We start from the raw sequence: 16,037 nt of genomic DNA, 5'->3' as shown, positions 1-16,037 counted from the left end.
ACCAAAAAAAAATTGGTCTTTCCTATTCGTACAAAAATCTATGTATTGATCTAATCTGTAACATCTTCAGTGGATGTTTGGTATTTCTTTATGACCTAGGCCTGATTCATTTTATAAGAGGCAGCTCCTCATTTAAAAATTCCCCCTACCCCAACTGTGGCGAATGCCCTTGCTGATGTGACACATGCAGCAGGGCAGCCTAGTACCTCATTCACATATTAGACTATCTTCAGGATATCCTTGACAATCAGTAGTTCCTTTGGGTCCGGTATGGATGTTAAGGGGTAATCTCATTAAAAAAAAAGGGGGGGTACTCCCAAAAGTTCATACCAGATCCTTATCTGAGCATGTAGCTTGGCAAGCCAGGAAAAGGGGGGGGGGCGGATGAGTGTGTGCCACCTCCTGGAGCACAGTGGCTAAATGGTTAGCACTTCCGCCTGGCAGTACTAGGGTCGTTGGTTCGAATCCCAACCAATCATCACCTGCCTTGAGTTTGCATGTTCTCCCTGTGCCTGCTTGGGTTTCCTCTGGGTACTCTAGTTTCCTCCCACACTCCAAAGACATGCTGGTAGGTTAATTGGATCCTGTCTAAATTGGCCCTAATGTGTATGTATGAATTTAAGTTAGGGACCTTAGATTGTACACCCCTTGAGGGTTAGGGACTGATGTGAATGTACTATAATATATATATATATATATATATATATAAAGCGCTGCGTAAATTGACGGCGTTATACAAGTACCTGAAATAAATAAATACCAGGCCACATGCCTTCAACATGAAGAGGCCACCAAGGCACCTCATCGTTCTATGGAAGCCCCCTTTAACAATATGGGGGCCCCGAGATTCCACTTCTCCATGTGAGATAGAAAGGGTACATAGTACCTTACAGTATCTCTTTCTTTCAACATCAGGCATCATGATTGATGTGAAAATACATTGCTGGATGGTGTGATTCAGGGTGGGTCTACATTATGGAACTTTTTTTTTTCTTTTAAAGACATATCAAAAACCATCTCTGCCCTTATTTACACTTTACATATTTTGTGAATGCATATAGATAATATGAACCCCTTCCTTTTTCACATTGGGATCTGGTATCTGGAGCCTCCCCTTATTGTTAAAAGGGTCTTCCAGATTCTAATAAGCCCTCACCCACAGACCTGCACAACCACCAGGCCAAGGTTGTGGGGAAGAGGTCTTTGGGTCTCCCCTGACAAGGTACTGTATCCCTCTCATATTGCAAGTCCATATCATCATGAATCGCTGTACCATCAGGACATGTACAAGACAAGGTATGTTTGTGGTTTTTCCAGGTGAAGGGAGGCCAGCAGGTTGGTGATTTTTTTCACACACAACCTTGTCTGGCAACTCCCTCCTTATCGCTTACCTTTACATAGGCTATCACCCCTTCAGTTCATAATGAATACGGCTGCCAGACCCATCCACCTTACCAACCATTTAGCATCTGCTGCCCATCTCTTCCAATACCTCCACTCAACCAACAAATACAATTCAAAATACTAAACAACCTACAAAGCCATTCAGAAATTAGCCCCCAGTTTCATCACTTTGTCTTACTTTTATCAACCAAACTGTTCTCTTCTTTCCTCCCAAAATCTCCTGCTCTCTAGCTTCCTCATCACCTCTTCCAATGCTCACCTCCAGGATTTCTGAGCCTCTTCCATCCTCTAGAATTCTTTACCCCGATCTGACTGACTATTTTCTAATGCAGTGTTTCTCAACCTTTTTCTAGTCCGGACACCCTTGAAAAGTATTTTCAGTCATGAAGTACCCCTGTCCAAGGTTTGGTTCATGTTACTGTGTGTCGCGGAACACATGTAAAATTGCCCTCATTCTTGACACACAGACAAATGCTCTGCTCTTGGGTCACAGCAACAAGTTCAGTGGATCTTTTCCAGAGAGATATTTACTGAATTCCACAACAGGTGACAGTCCACATAACATTGGCAAGTAACATAACCAATAGCAGCTTTCAGAGACCCATTTAAAATATTTAATCCTTTTCTGTCATAGCAAGCCTTGAGACTCTACACTATCCAGTATTTATAACCAACCTATAATATGTACCTGGGTAGCTTCCATGCATGCAATAGTGTACAGTATACCATCTTCTAGGCCTGTGCTTCCATATTGAATCACCAAATGAATCTAACAACCCAAGCTTCCCTCTGAAATATCAGTGAGTAAAGCTGGAAGGGTTTTCTGATTGGCTGACCAAACACTGATCTTAAAGTGATGAAAGTCATTATAGTATTTACCAGGTAAACAAGTTACCCTATGAATGCCATTTCCATGAATACCCACTCAAGTCTAATTACCATAATTAAATACTTCTTGTATGGTCAGATCATATTTGTCACCCTAAATTAGAGTAAACAATGTACCCTTTGAAAAATGCTATTTACTGTAAACAAAAATTCTTAAGGACCCTTTTCATGTCATCATTAGATACTTGCCAAAAGACCTCCAAACTGTGTGTGGCCTTCAGATTAGCACAACAGTGCTTAGAGAGTTTCATGGAAACTGCATCTGCATCCAAGCCTTACATCACTAAGTGCAATGAAAAGCGTCAGATGGAGTGGTGTAAAGCATGCCACCACTGGACTCTAGAGCAGTGGGGACATGTTCTCTGGAATGACTGAACACGCTTCTCTGTCTGGAAATCTGATGGACGTGTCTGAGTTTGGTGGTTGCCAGGAGAACGGTACTTGTAAGTTTGGTGGAGGGGGGATTATGGTGTGGGGTTGTTCTTCAGGGGTTGCGCTTGGCCCTTTAGTCCCAGTGAAGGGAACACTTAAGGCATCAGCATACCAAGACATTTTGGACAATTTCATGCTCTCAATTTTGTGGTAACAGTTTGGGAATGGCCCCTAACTGTTCCAACATAACTGCGCACCAGTGCACAAAGTATGGTCCATAAAGATATGGATGAGCGAATTTGGGGTGGAGGAATTTGACTGGCCTGAAAAGAGTCCTGACCTCAACCTGATAGAAGACCTTTGGGATGAATTCAAGTGGAGATTGTAAGCCAGGCCTTCTCGTCCGACATCAGTGCCTGACCTCCCAAATGTGCTTGTGGAGGAATGGTCAAGCATTCCCATCGACACACTCCTAAACCTTGTAGACTGCCTTCCCAATACTTTTGTTAATATAGTGTATATATATATATTTATTATTATATAGGATTTATATAGTGCCGACAGTTTGCTCAGCGCTTTACAATATGGTGGGAGACAATACAGTAACAATACAAGAGGGATTTGAGGGCCCTGCTCCATATATATATATTTATTATATCCTACATTGTACATCTGTATCCAACAATATTTTGATACTATCCTATATTTTTGAACGCAACATATTAAATATAATGCAAAATTCAGTGGCCCCAGATTTTTCAAATCTAAGAATTGCATTCGACTGTGGAACTGAACGGATGGACTGTGTGACACATACAAATTCAAATTAAATCACAAATGTACTCAAATCCAGATTATCAAACACATTTTGAAATTGAATTTATTTCCCCATGGGCCTGGACTACTGCATTTGTTAATTTTGTTATATGTTATTTGGATTCATTGACATGTATGTGTCCATTCAGAGATGCGTATACATCCAAATTTCCAAAAAACAATTTGTAACAAAACACACATGTAGTGGTCAGAGGTATATAAAATAGTCTAATCGAGGATGCTGGGGTTTAAAGGTTTAAAAGATCATGGGAGAGCCCTTTTGCTTTCTGATGCTGCGTTCTGTTACATATACTGTAAATGTTATGAAAAGCAAGTTGTTAGAAGGTTCAGTGTTTTCAAATGTCTTTTTAGATCTGTGTGTAGGCTGCAACTGAAGATAATGTGCTGTTGCAAAACATATAAATGATGACAAACCGTGTGGAAGGCTGGTATTGGCACAGAGTGTTTGTGGGCAGACTGCAAGACAACATGGGATGGTAGAAGACTTAAAGTGTTACTAAACCCACAACAGTAAAATCAGTTTGTATATACAGTAAAGCATGTTTATTATATTCACTATGGAACCTAAGGGGTTAATCCTCTGCATTGTGTAAAAAAGGCCATTTTGGTCCTGTTATCTCTGCCTCTCCTCTTGTTCAAATGTCCACCTGATAAGACAGACTGAACCCATAGTCACATGCACATGCTCAGTTTAGTGTGTTTTACTAGAGCTGTTTTTTTTCTTGGGAGAGTGCATGTGATCAGCACAGGGCCAATCAGCACTGTCCAGACAGAGGGTCAGAGTTTTTGCATCCTCCTAGAGCAGAAAGAAAATTCCTCCTACAAGCTTTAACCAGTGCTCTGCTGAAGTCACAAGATGGTTTTAACTGTTGATGAGAAAAAGTATTTAGCAGTTTATATGTATTAAAATAATTGCATTTCCATGTTGTGTGTGCTGTGGGAGACCAGATCTAGTGAATGCAGGGTCCTGGGTTTAGTTACACTTTAAAGCGAACATCAAATTGGTTTACAACATTAGGAGAGAAATGCTGTATAGTGACAGGGGAGTACCAACAGATCAGTTTCAGGTGACACTCGATCGGCTTTCATGTAAAAGCAATCTTACTGGCAAATTAGCTGCAGGATTGCTTTTACAAGCAGCAGGAGACAATGTCCCCCTCCCCCCCTGCCTTCTACGGCCTTCTCGGGCAGTCCCGAGCCATCGGGGGAACCTGAGAATGCAGCTGGTGTTTCTGCCAGCTGACTATAGAGCTGACTGGAGACTAGAATGGTGCCAATCATCTCTATAGCCTAAGAAAACAGAAGCTACGAGCATTTCATCAAATCAGTTTTGCAGGATATAAACAGCATCATTTGTAAATTGGGAACGCATCTGATCACACCAATCTTGGTTTAATTAGATAATGTAAGGGCAGAGGAGATATCTAGAGCCTGATAGACCCCAGATTTCTCAAAAAAGAATATATGACAATGCCCATTGAAGTTATAGGGGATATTTGCATTCCCTGTGATATCATTAAAAGTGATAAAAAAAAATTAAATGAGCAGTGTAAAAATTGAAAAAAAAAAAAAGTACCCTCCCCCCCGTACGCGCGCACCAGCGTTCGTGAGCGTTGACCCTGTGCTAGTATGGAAACAGTAGTTGCACCATGCATGTGAGGTATCGCCACAAACGTCAGATCAAGGGAAGTAATTCTAACACTAGAACTCCTCTGTAAATTTAAAATGGTAGCAGTTTGTCGCCATTGCACAGGGCATGCACAGTTTTAAAGCATGTCATGTTTGGTATGTATTTACTCGGCATACCATCATCTTGTATATTTTACCAAATAATTGGCCAATATATTGTGTTTTTGTGCATTAAAAAGTAAAAAAAGTGTATTTTTAAAAAAAAACAATTGCGTTTGGGAAAAAAAAAATCGCTGCACGAGTACTATGTGACATAAAAAATTGCAGCACCCATCAGTTTATTCACTAGGGTGTTTGCTTTAAAAAAATATATATAATGTTTGGGGTTTAAATTAATTTCCTGCAAAAAATACTGATTTTTTTCATGTCAACAAAAAGGGGTTTATTTACTAAAGCCAATTCACTCAAAATCTTGTGCACTTCTGCATGGAAACCAATCAGCTTCCAGGTTTTATTGCTAAAGCTTAATTGAACAAGCTGAGGTTAGAACCTGATTGGCTCCCATGCACAGGTGCAGCAGATTCTGAGTGAACCAGCTTTAGTAAATCTCCCCAAAAGTGTCAGAAAAGGCTTGGTCTTCAGGTTGTCAAGAGAGTGAATGATGTGTGGCATAAACTTCTAATGCTGGGCATAAAATACAGCCACCCCCCAAAAAACGACCCATTTTTGGAAAGTAGACACCCCAAATTATTTGCTGAGAGGCATGTTGAATCAATAGAAGAATTTATTATTTTACCACTTTTAAAGTTTTTGGAAAATGACAAACTTTTTTTTGTGTAAAAAAAAAAAAATTGTCGCCTAAATGATTTATTGCTCACACATGCCATGGGTATATGTGGAATTACTCCCCAAAATACATTCTGCTACTTCTCCAGAGTATGGGGGTACCATATTTGAGAGACGTTTTGGCAGTCTAGCCAAGTACAGGACTCCAAAATCCAATAAGCACCTTCAGGCTTTTAAAGGGTTTTATTTCCTCATTACACTTCCTGACTACCTATCACAGTTTCGGAGGCCCTGGAATGCCAGGATAGCACCAAACCTGCCCAAATGACCCTTTTTTGGAAAGTAGACACCAAGGAATTTGATAAGAAGCATGGTGAGTATTTTGCAGATCCTGTTTGTTGCCACAAGTTTTTGGAAAATTAACAAAAAAACTTATTTTTTCTTTTTTTAGATTTCAAAACCTTGTAAGAAAAAATTAGATCTGAAAAATACTCACAATGCCTCTTTTTAAATTCCTTGGGGTGTCTACTTTCCAAAAAGGGGTCATTTGTGGGGGTGGTGGTGCTATCCTGGCATTTCAGGGCCTTTGAAGCTGTGATAGGTAGTGAAGAAGTGAAATGAGGAAGTTACGCACCTTCAGGCTTTCAAAGTAGTCATTGGATTTCAGGCTCCTGTATGTGGCTAGGCTCCCAAAAAGTCTCAAACATGTGGTATACTCGGTAGAAGTAGCAAAATGTATTTTAGGGTGTAATTCCACACATAAACCATGGCTTGTGCGAGAAATATATCATTTAAAAATGACAACTTTGTATAAAAAAAAGAAAAAAAAAAAAAAGAAAAAGTTTGCCATTTTCCAGAAACTTGTGGAAAAAAAAATAAATCTTCCAAGGACTCAATACGAGCGGCTCCAGACGAGGAAGGAGACTCCACTGATTGGACCCCAGGTGATCTATCCGGACCAGAGTAGGGAAGCCAATGACCAGACCCCAATACAGATAACCCGTTAAAGGGACCCTCTGACATCTTTATCTCCCCTACCAGACTGTACCCTTTAAGGAGACCTCCGGTCGACACGCTTGATTTATGCGCATTAAGATTGCGCTTCCGGGTGAGTGTGCGATCTTACCACTTTTCACCGGATATTACTATTACCTTATGCTACACTGGGATAGCTGAGCGATCACATCTACTGTCACGTTTTTGGACTTTTCCTAACACCCTACATATATTCATAGGGGGACTTTGATGTCACCGATTACCATATATGTTTTTATTATATATTATATATAGATTTATTTGTTCATTACCAGACTTTTTTTGAGCGTATAGGAGTGCTCAACCATATTTGATATACTTTTATACTCACTGTTTTTAACGTTGCACTGTCTTTTATTACTTGTTGGAAAGGTTTGTGGTTCCTTTTTGGTGCATTTAGCTGCTTTAGAATGCGCTGGCTAAGTCTATATATTATATTTTTTCATGGACTCAATGGGGTTTATTTACTAAAGCTGGAGAGTCCAAAATCAGACTCCCTTCTGCATTGAAACCAATCAGCTTCCAGGTTTCATTGCCAAAGCTTCATTGAACAAGCTGAGGTTAGAAGTTGATTGGTTTCTATGCAGAAGGGAGTCTGATTTTGGACTCTCCAGCTTTAGTAAATAAACCCCAATATGCCTCTCAGTATATAGCTTAGGGTGTCTACTTTCCGAAAAGGGGTCATTCGGGGGTGTTTGTACTATCCTGGTATTTTAGCACCTCAAGAAATGTGATGAGCAGGCAGAAAGTAAAAGCTGTAAATTCCATTATCTATACCATAGTTTGTAGATGCTATAACTTTCACACAAAGCAATCACTATACACTTGTTGGGATTTTATTACCAAAAACATGTAGCAGAATACATTTTGGCCTAAATTTATGACAAAATTTTAGATTTTTTGGATATTTTTTATGACAGAAATGAGAAAATATATATATATTTTTTTAAATGTTTCTCAAACTTTTTTTGTTTATAGAGCCAAAAATAAAAAGTGCACAGGTGATCAAATACCACCAAATTTTTGTGAAAAAAGTACATAAATTTCATTTATGTACCATGTTGCATGACCGCGCCATTGTCAGTTAAACTAGTGCAGTGCTGTATAGTAAAAAAAAGGGTGTAAATTGCAGTATCTATACCATAGTTTGTAGATGCTATAACAGTCACACAAAGCAATCAATATACACTTATTGGGATTTTTTTTACCAAAAACTGGTGGCAGAATACACTGGTTTAAATTTATAACTAACTTTGAGTTTACTATATATGTTTTATAGCTGAAAGTAAAAAATATAATTTTTCTTCAAAATATTTGGTCTTTTTTTGTTTATAGCGCGAAAAATAAAAAGCGCACAGGTGATCAAATACCACCAAAAGAAAGCTCTATTTGTGTGAAAAAAGGACATAAATTTTGTTTGGGTACAGCATTGCATGACTGCGCATATATCAGTTGAATTAGTGCAGCGCCGAGTAGCAAAAAGAGGCCTGGTCATTAAGGGGGGTAAATCCTCTAGAGGGCAAGTGGCTAATGTAGTGAAACACAGTCGAAAGTTCTGCAGCATGCGTCTGTTTTGCCTTTACTCATTAGATACTATGAGACATTGTTGAAAAGACATGCAGTGGTGGTTACCTTAAAAGACAGCAGTAGCAGCTGTAATAAAAGAATCAGTTATTTATGTACATTGCAAAGCACCCAGAATAAAGTTAATGTGAAAATTGTCCTCAAAATGTACTCTATGAACTGCAAGATTTTTTTATTTTACTGCTTTGCTGGTCAGTGGACAGAAAATTATAAGAACAGATAATATGAGGAGAAAGAAATCCTCTTTCATTGACATTTTCCTTGCCAATATGTACAGTATATATATGTTTGTCACAAGGGTCCTGTAAACACCCCAAATGTTTATTATAATAGAGAACCATAAATATTATAGAAATACCAGCAAGAGATGTCATAGTTTACATAAAACATCTAAAACTCAAGTTTTGCTTATGAAAAAAATAATAAGGGAAAAGGCTTGTCTTGACTACTGTCACCTAATCAGGCTTGGCAATAATTAAAACCACCTTACCAAGGATAAAACTCACATTTCAGATTGCATTTTTTTTTAACTTCAGGTTCTATACAGACTTCCGGGGAAGGGGGGGGGGGGAATCGGTGAGCAAATCACATTAGCAGGGAAGTAGGAATTCTAGAAGGTTATAAACACAAAGTGAGCACTGCTTCCATATCTACAAAAATGAAAATTGCAAAGCTAAGTTTTAATTATGGCAATTGTAAAAATTTTATCTTTTACAGAATGGCAGTGTCACAAGTTAGCCTGCAGTTTGTTTGTGTTCTTACCTTCTTGCTGTAGTCCCGTTCCTGGACCCTTCTCATGTATGTATCTGTGCTAATCTATGGGCATCGTCTGCTGTCCTCTGGGTTTTATTACCTTCCCTTCCATCACTTCCTGGCCCACCTCCTTGTTTGCCTGTCTATAAGATGTGCTCAGACTAGGCCACTTTGCCTGAGCAACTTCTTAGTTGTCGGAGCTCCCGTGTGTTACTACTGTCTGAATCCTACATTGACTACTCGTGTACCGACCCCGGCTTTGTTCTCTAACCCTGCTTGTTTTCCCCCTGTCCTGATCGCGGCTTGCCTATCGGATTCCGGTTGTCTCCTCCCTTTATACTCTGCCCTCGCGAGCGGTCTCCTCAACCTCAGCTGAGCGTACCTGGGGGCCACGACCTGGTCCCAGCCTGCTGCATGTCCATCCCCACCATCAGGGGTTCTGGTGAAGAAGCAAGCTGGGGCTTAGACTCCGCACCCTGGGGAACCCCAAGTTGAGGATCAATAAGAGCTCACTACCACAGGTGCTGACAGTTTGCTTGGGACATGAGCTCCTCGGAGACACCGCAGCCTCTCCTGGAACAACTTCAGTGTTTGGCGAAGGGAGTTGATGTTTAGCAGGCCTGTCAAGAACAAATCATGCACTGTCTGCAAAAACTCTCCTCCCGGCTGGATCAGCTACAGGTTGTGTCCACTTTCTCACCCTCTGTTTTGGCTCCTGTCCCGGCCCCTGCTCTGGTTCCTGCTGCTCCACCTTCCACTGATCCCCCAGTGGAACCCCGTCCTTCGAGACTCCAGCTGCCTCCACCATCTCACTTCTCTGGTGATCCCAAAGCTTGTCGGGGCTTCATCAATCAGTGCTCTATTCATTTTGAACTAGCAGCTGATCATTTCCTTACTGATAATTCCAAGGTGGCATACATGATTTCCCTACTTTCGGGTGAAGCTCTGGCTTGGGCCTCGCCACTGTGGGAGCGTCAAGACCCCAGTATCTCCAGTCTCCCAGCAAGCTTTCTGGAAAACCTTCGATGTGCCCGGCAGGACTTCATCTGCTGCGGGAGCCCTTCTTCAGCTAGGCCAAGGTAGCATGACGGTTGGTCAGTATGCAGTTCAGTTTCGCACCTTAGCTTCGGAACTTGCTTGGATTAATGGGGCCCTTTCTGCAACCTTTTGGCAAGGTCTAGCAGACCATATTAAGGATGAACTAGCTGGAAGAACCATACCCACCGCCCTGGATGACTTGATTGCTCTTAGCATCCAAAGCGATGTCCGCTTCCAGGAGTGAGATCTGGAAAAGTCTGGTCCACGTCACCCCCAAGTGGGTTCGTTAGCTCCTGTTTTCCAAAAATCCACTGAACGATCTACCTCTGCAACTGTGCTGACATCCGAGGAACCTATGCAGTTAGGCCAAACACGCCTCACTCCACAAGAGCAATCGCGTCGCCTAAGACTTGGTCTATGCCTTTACTGTGGGGCTAAGGGTATTGTAATTAATTCTTGTTCAGTCTGTCTGGGAAACTCTCGGGTCTAGGTCACTTTGAGGGAGGTTATCTAGACCAGAACGCCGCCACTTTCCCTCAAGTTGTTATACCTGTCTCCATCCATTGGGCTCTGAACTCATATCAAGTTTTGGCTTATGTGGACTCTGGGGCAGCTGGAAATTTCATTGACCAATCATTGGCTGCTGAATTGGGCATTCCTCTTGTCCCCTTGATGACACCCCTATCAGTATCTGCAGTTGATGGCTCTACCTTGGCCTTAGGACCTCTACGCTTTCGAACTAACAGCATAACTATGCATGTGGGCGTTCTTCATCGTGAGGAAATCTCCTTCCTGATCCTTCCTAAGTCCTCAAGTTCCATCATTGTTGGACTTCCATGGTTGCAGAAACATTCACCCTATCTTGAATGGAACTCTGGCCAAATATTGTCATGGGGGTCACAATGCCATCGGACTTGTCTCCCTAAAGTGTGTCCACCCCTGGCTGAGGTAATCACCTCTCCGATACTCCCTCCGCATTATCCGGCCTTCCAAGACGTCTTTTGTAAGAAAGCTGCTGACTGGTTGCCTCTTCACCCTTCCTATGATTGTGCTATTGACCTCCAACCTGGGACTTCTCCACCACGAGGTAAAGTTTACCCTCTCTCCATTCCTGAGACTCAAGCCATGTCTGAGTACATCCAGGAGAATCTGCAGAAAGGATTTATCCGTCCAATTCTCCTGTTGGGGCTGGCTTCTTTGTGGCGAAAAAAGATGGTACGCTCCGACCCTGCATTGATTATAGAGGTCTCAATGCTCGAATTTTCACTAAGCTATACCTCCGTGGAGCATACAATCTGGTTAGGATCAGTAAGGGTGATGAGTGGAAAACAGCTTTCAATACCAGAGACGGGCATTATGAATATCTTGTAATGCCCTTCGACTTGTGTAATGCCCCAGCCATCTTTCAGAACTTTGTTAATGGCATTTTTTCTGATCTCCTGTATGTTTGTGTCATTGTCTATCTGGGTGACATTTTTTCTCCAGATTTAAAAACTCATCATCAGCACGTATGTATTGTTCTCCTACGTCTACAGGACCACCGACTGTATGCAAAGTTGGAGAAGTGTCTCTTCGAACAAACCCAGGTTCCTTTTCTAGGCTATATAGTCACAGATAAAGGGCTGCTTATGGATCCTGCCAAACTCCAAGCCATCTCCAACTGGCCTCAGTCCTCTGGGATGAAAGCCACACAGCGCTTCTTGGGATTCACCAACTTCTATCGCCAGTTCATTCCTGACTATTCTTTGTTGGTGGCCCCAATCACTTCTTTGACTCGAAAGGGTTCCAACACCAGAACCTGGCCTCCTGAGGCAGTCAACGCATTCCACAAACTAAAATCCACCTCCCTCTCTTCATCTATTCTCATACGTCCGGACATTTTTCAGCCTTTTTTCTTGGAGGTAGATGCTTCATCTTTGGGAGTGGGAGCCGTCCTACTCCAAATGCATGATGGTAATCTCCATCCTTGTGCCTTCTTCTCTAAAAAATGTTTGTATGCCGAAAAGAATTACACCATCGGTAATCGGGAACTGCTGGAGATAAAGCTGGCACTGCAAGAATGGCGACATCTACTGGAGGGATCCCCACATCGCATCCTGATTTATACTGATCATAAGAACCTCCAGTGTCAGGAATGGGCTCAGCACAGGTGGTGCTGAGGCTCACCTGCCTTGTGGGCTGCAGTACCAGTGCTGGCCAGCGGGTGCTCTCAGCAGCCAGAATCTCACTCCTGCAATCAAACCATCACTGAGGCTGATTGCAGGAGGTATATTTAAGCAATGGCCAAACCTGCAGTCAGGCCCTTGGTGTTTGTTTCCCATGAGCCCCTGTACCTGGTATCCTGTGTTCCTGCATATCTGCCTGATTTGTTGCTGACCCCGCTTTGATCCTGACCTCTGCTGACTTTTCCTGCCCTGATCCCTGGCCTGTCTGACTTTTCTTGGATACCCTCATTGGATCTGATCTCCTGTTACTGACCCGGCAAGTGACCCGACTATTCTGTGCCTGCTGCCTTGTACCGCGCTGTCCCCACCGTTACCGACCCGACCTGTCTGACTACGCTTCTGCTCAGCCTTCCTGCACGGACCCATCCGCCTCTTCACTTTAGGCTCTCCTCCAGAATTTACCTCTGGCGGATCCCTCTACCATGGGTGGGTGTACTCAGGGGCCGCGACCTGGTCTGTCTGCTCCAAGTCCATCCCCACCATCAGGGGCCCTGGTGAACAAGCAGACTGGGACTTACACTCTGGGGAATCCTATTCCTTGGGTTGCTAGAGGTACCGACAGATGGTGCATTACAGACCCATATGGCCTGCCTGACCATTCCACCTCTCCAGCCCTGACTACGCCTGTGTTCCCACACATTTCTGGTCATACCTGGATCCCTGACATCCAGTATCTCCAGTCTGCCCGGCGTTTGAACCCCAGACAAGCACGATGGGCCCTCTTTGCCAGATTTAATTTCGACATTACCTTCCGGCCTGGTTCCAAAAATGCCTGTGCAGATGCCTTGTCCAGATCATTTGACATTGCTGACTCTGCGTGTCATGTTGAACTGGAGCCTGTCATTTCTGCCAATCGTATCCTGGCCACCACTCATCTTCAGCCTAAACGCATCCCACCAGAAAGACCTTTGTGGTCCCCGCCCTTCATTCCAAGCTACTCAAAATGGGCACACGACTAACTTTCTGGACATCCTGGGGTGCAACGCACCTGTGCCTTCCTGCAGCGTCATTACTGGTGACCCTCACTGCAGAAGGTTGTTGAAGAATATGTTCATGCTTGCTCCATTTGTGTGCAGTCTAAGTCCTCCACGTCTGCTCCAGCAGGTTTCCTTTTACCTCTACCTGTTCCAGATGAACCTTGGTGTTGCATTTCCATGGACTTTATTTCTGAACTACCCCCTTCAGCTGGTTCCACTGTTATCTGGGTGGTTGTGGACAGGTTTTCAAAAATGTGCCACCTAACTCCACTTTCGGGACTTCCTTCGGCAATCACGTTGGCCTCCAACTTCATTAAGGAAATCTTCCGTCTTCACAGTATGCCTTCACACATTGTTTCTGATAGAGGTGTCCAATTTACAGCTCGCTTCTGGAGGGCACTAGCCACATAGAGTAGGACTTCTTCTCAGCCTTTCATCCACAGTCTAATGGCCAAACCAAAAGGGTCAACCAGAACATGGAATGCCATATTCGTGCCTTCATTTTGGCCCATCAGGATGATTGGGTAGACCTTCTACCCTGGGTAGAGTTTCCCTTAATAACCATGCCAGTTCCGGTACTGGTGAATCTCCTTTTTTCATGGTGTATGATCATCATCCTTCGGTGCCATTTCTTGTTCTCACCTCCTCTACGGTGCCTGGGGCTGCAGACCAACAACAATCATTCAATTGCATCCTGGCAGAGGTCTCCAAGAATTTACATCTGGCAGCTTCCAAGTACAAAATAGCTGCAGGTCGCCATCGCTGCGTGAGTCCCAAATTTCTCCCTGGTGACAAGGTTTGGCTCTCTACCAAGAATATCAGTCTACGGGTACCCTCTATGAAATTTGCTCCTCGGTTCATTGGTCCCTTTACCATCCTTCGCCAGGTCAATCCTGTTGCTTTTAAACTTTGCCTCCCTTCACATTTGAGAATCCCTAATGTTTTCCATGTTTTTCTTCTGAGACCGTATAACATCAACAGGTTTTCCCGTCGTCATCCCTTCCCCAATAGCGAGTGCTTCGGATCAGTATGAAGTCAAGCAAATCATGGATTCTAAATTCATCAAAGGGAAGCTCTTGTATCTAATTGACTGGAAGGGATATGGCCCTGAGAGGTGTTGGATTCCTTTTACTGATGTTTCTGCACCCGGTCTGGTGGAATTTTCTCATCAGAAGTTTCCCCTTAAGCCTGGCCCTAAAAAAGTGGGGAAACCTCGTAAGAGTGGGGGTACTGTCACAAGTCAGCCTGCAGTTTGTTTGTGTTCTTACCTTCTTGCTGCAGTCCTGTTCCTGATCCCTTCTCATGTGTTTGTCTGTTCTCATCTATGGGCATCGTCTGCTGTCCTCTGGGTTTTATTTCCTTCCCTTCCATCACTTCCTGGCCCGCCTCCTTGTTTGCCTGTCTATATAAGACGCGCTCAGACTAGGCCACTTTGCCTGAGCAACTTCCTAGTTGTTGGAGCTCCCATGTGTTACTACTGTCTGAATCCTACATTGACTACTCGTGAACCGACCCCGGCTTTGTTCTCTGACCTTGCTTGTTTTCCGCCTGTCCTGATGTCGGCTTGCCTATCGGATTCCATTTGTCTCCTCCTTTTATACTCTGCTTCCGCGAGTGGTCTCCTCAGCTGGGCATACCTGGGGGCCGCGACTTGGTACCAGCTTGCTGCATGTCCATCCCCACCATCAGGGGCTCTGGTGAAGAAGCAGGCTGAGGCTTAGACTCCGTGCCCTGGGGAACCCCAAGTTGAGGATCAATAAGAGCTCACTACCACAGGTGCTGACAGACAGTCTCTTTAATTTGATTATCTGATAGCACCCCTTATTTATTAAATGATAAAGAATGAAAGTGCAGCGCTAACCCAAATAGTGACTAAACATATGATAGACCACATGTGCTTGTGGATCAGTAAAATGTTTGCGTAAGTTCATCAAATGTGCTGAGTATGCATACAGTCTCCAGTATGTAAGGAACCAAAAGTAGTAACTTTCAGAAATGATAAGAGATAGTCAAATAATGCACTAACCAGATAGCGCATATTAAAGCGCATGGGGCATTTAAGACCTGCCCCTGGTGCTCAGCCACTGTATCACTGGAACAAGGAGGTGTCATCTGTAGGGTGACCACTAGATGTCATCCATCCGGATGGAAGCTGGGTCCAGCCACTGTATTAATGGATCAGGCGGGTGTCATCTATAGGGCGACCACTAGATGTCATCTGTTCAAGGAGGAGCTGTATCATGGATCCAGGGATGTCACTTGCAGATGTGTTCTTGCTAGGCTCAGCCCCAGGACCTTCAGGATTACAGGCTCCCCAGAAATAAAGAGCCCGTGGAAAAAGGCCTCAAATAGTGTGATAACGTTTATTAAAGTTGATAAGTAATCAGAAAAGAACATACTCAGCACATTTGATGAACTTACGCTGACATTTTACTGATCCACAATCACATGTGGTCTCTCATATGTTTAGTCACTATTTGGGTTAGCGCTGCACTTTCATTCTTTATCA

This window comes from Staurois parvus, unplaced genomic scaffold (genome assembly GCF_062004578.1).
Source record: "Staurois parvus isolate SC_StPar_1 unplaced genomic scaffold, SC_StPar_1.0 ptg000403l, whole genome shotgun sequence".
Lineage (NCBI taxonomy): Eukaryota > Metazoa > Chordata > Amphibia > Anura > Ranidae > Staurois > Staurois parvus.
The sequence above is the reverse complement of the archived record's forward strand: the minus strand, read 5'-3'. Positions refer to the sequence as shown.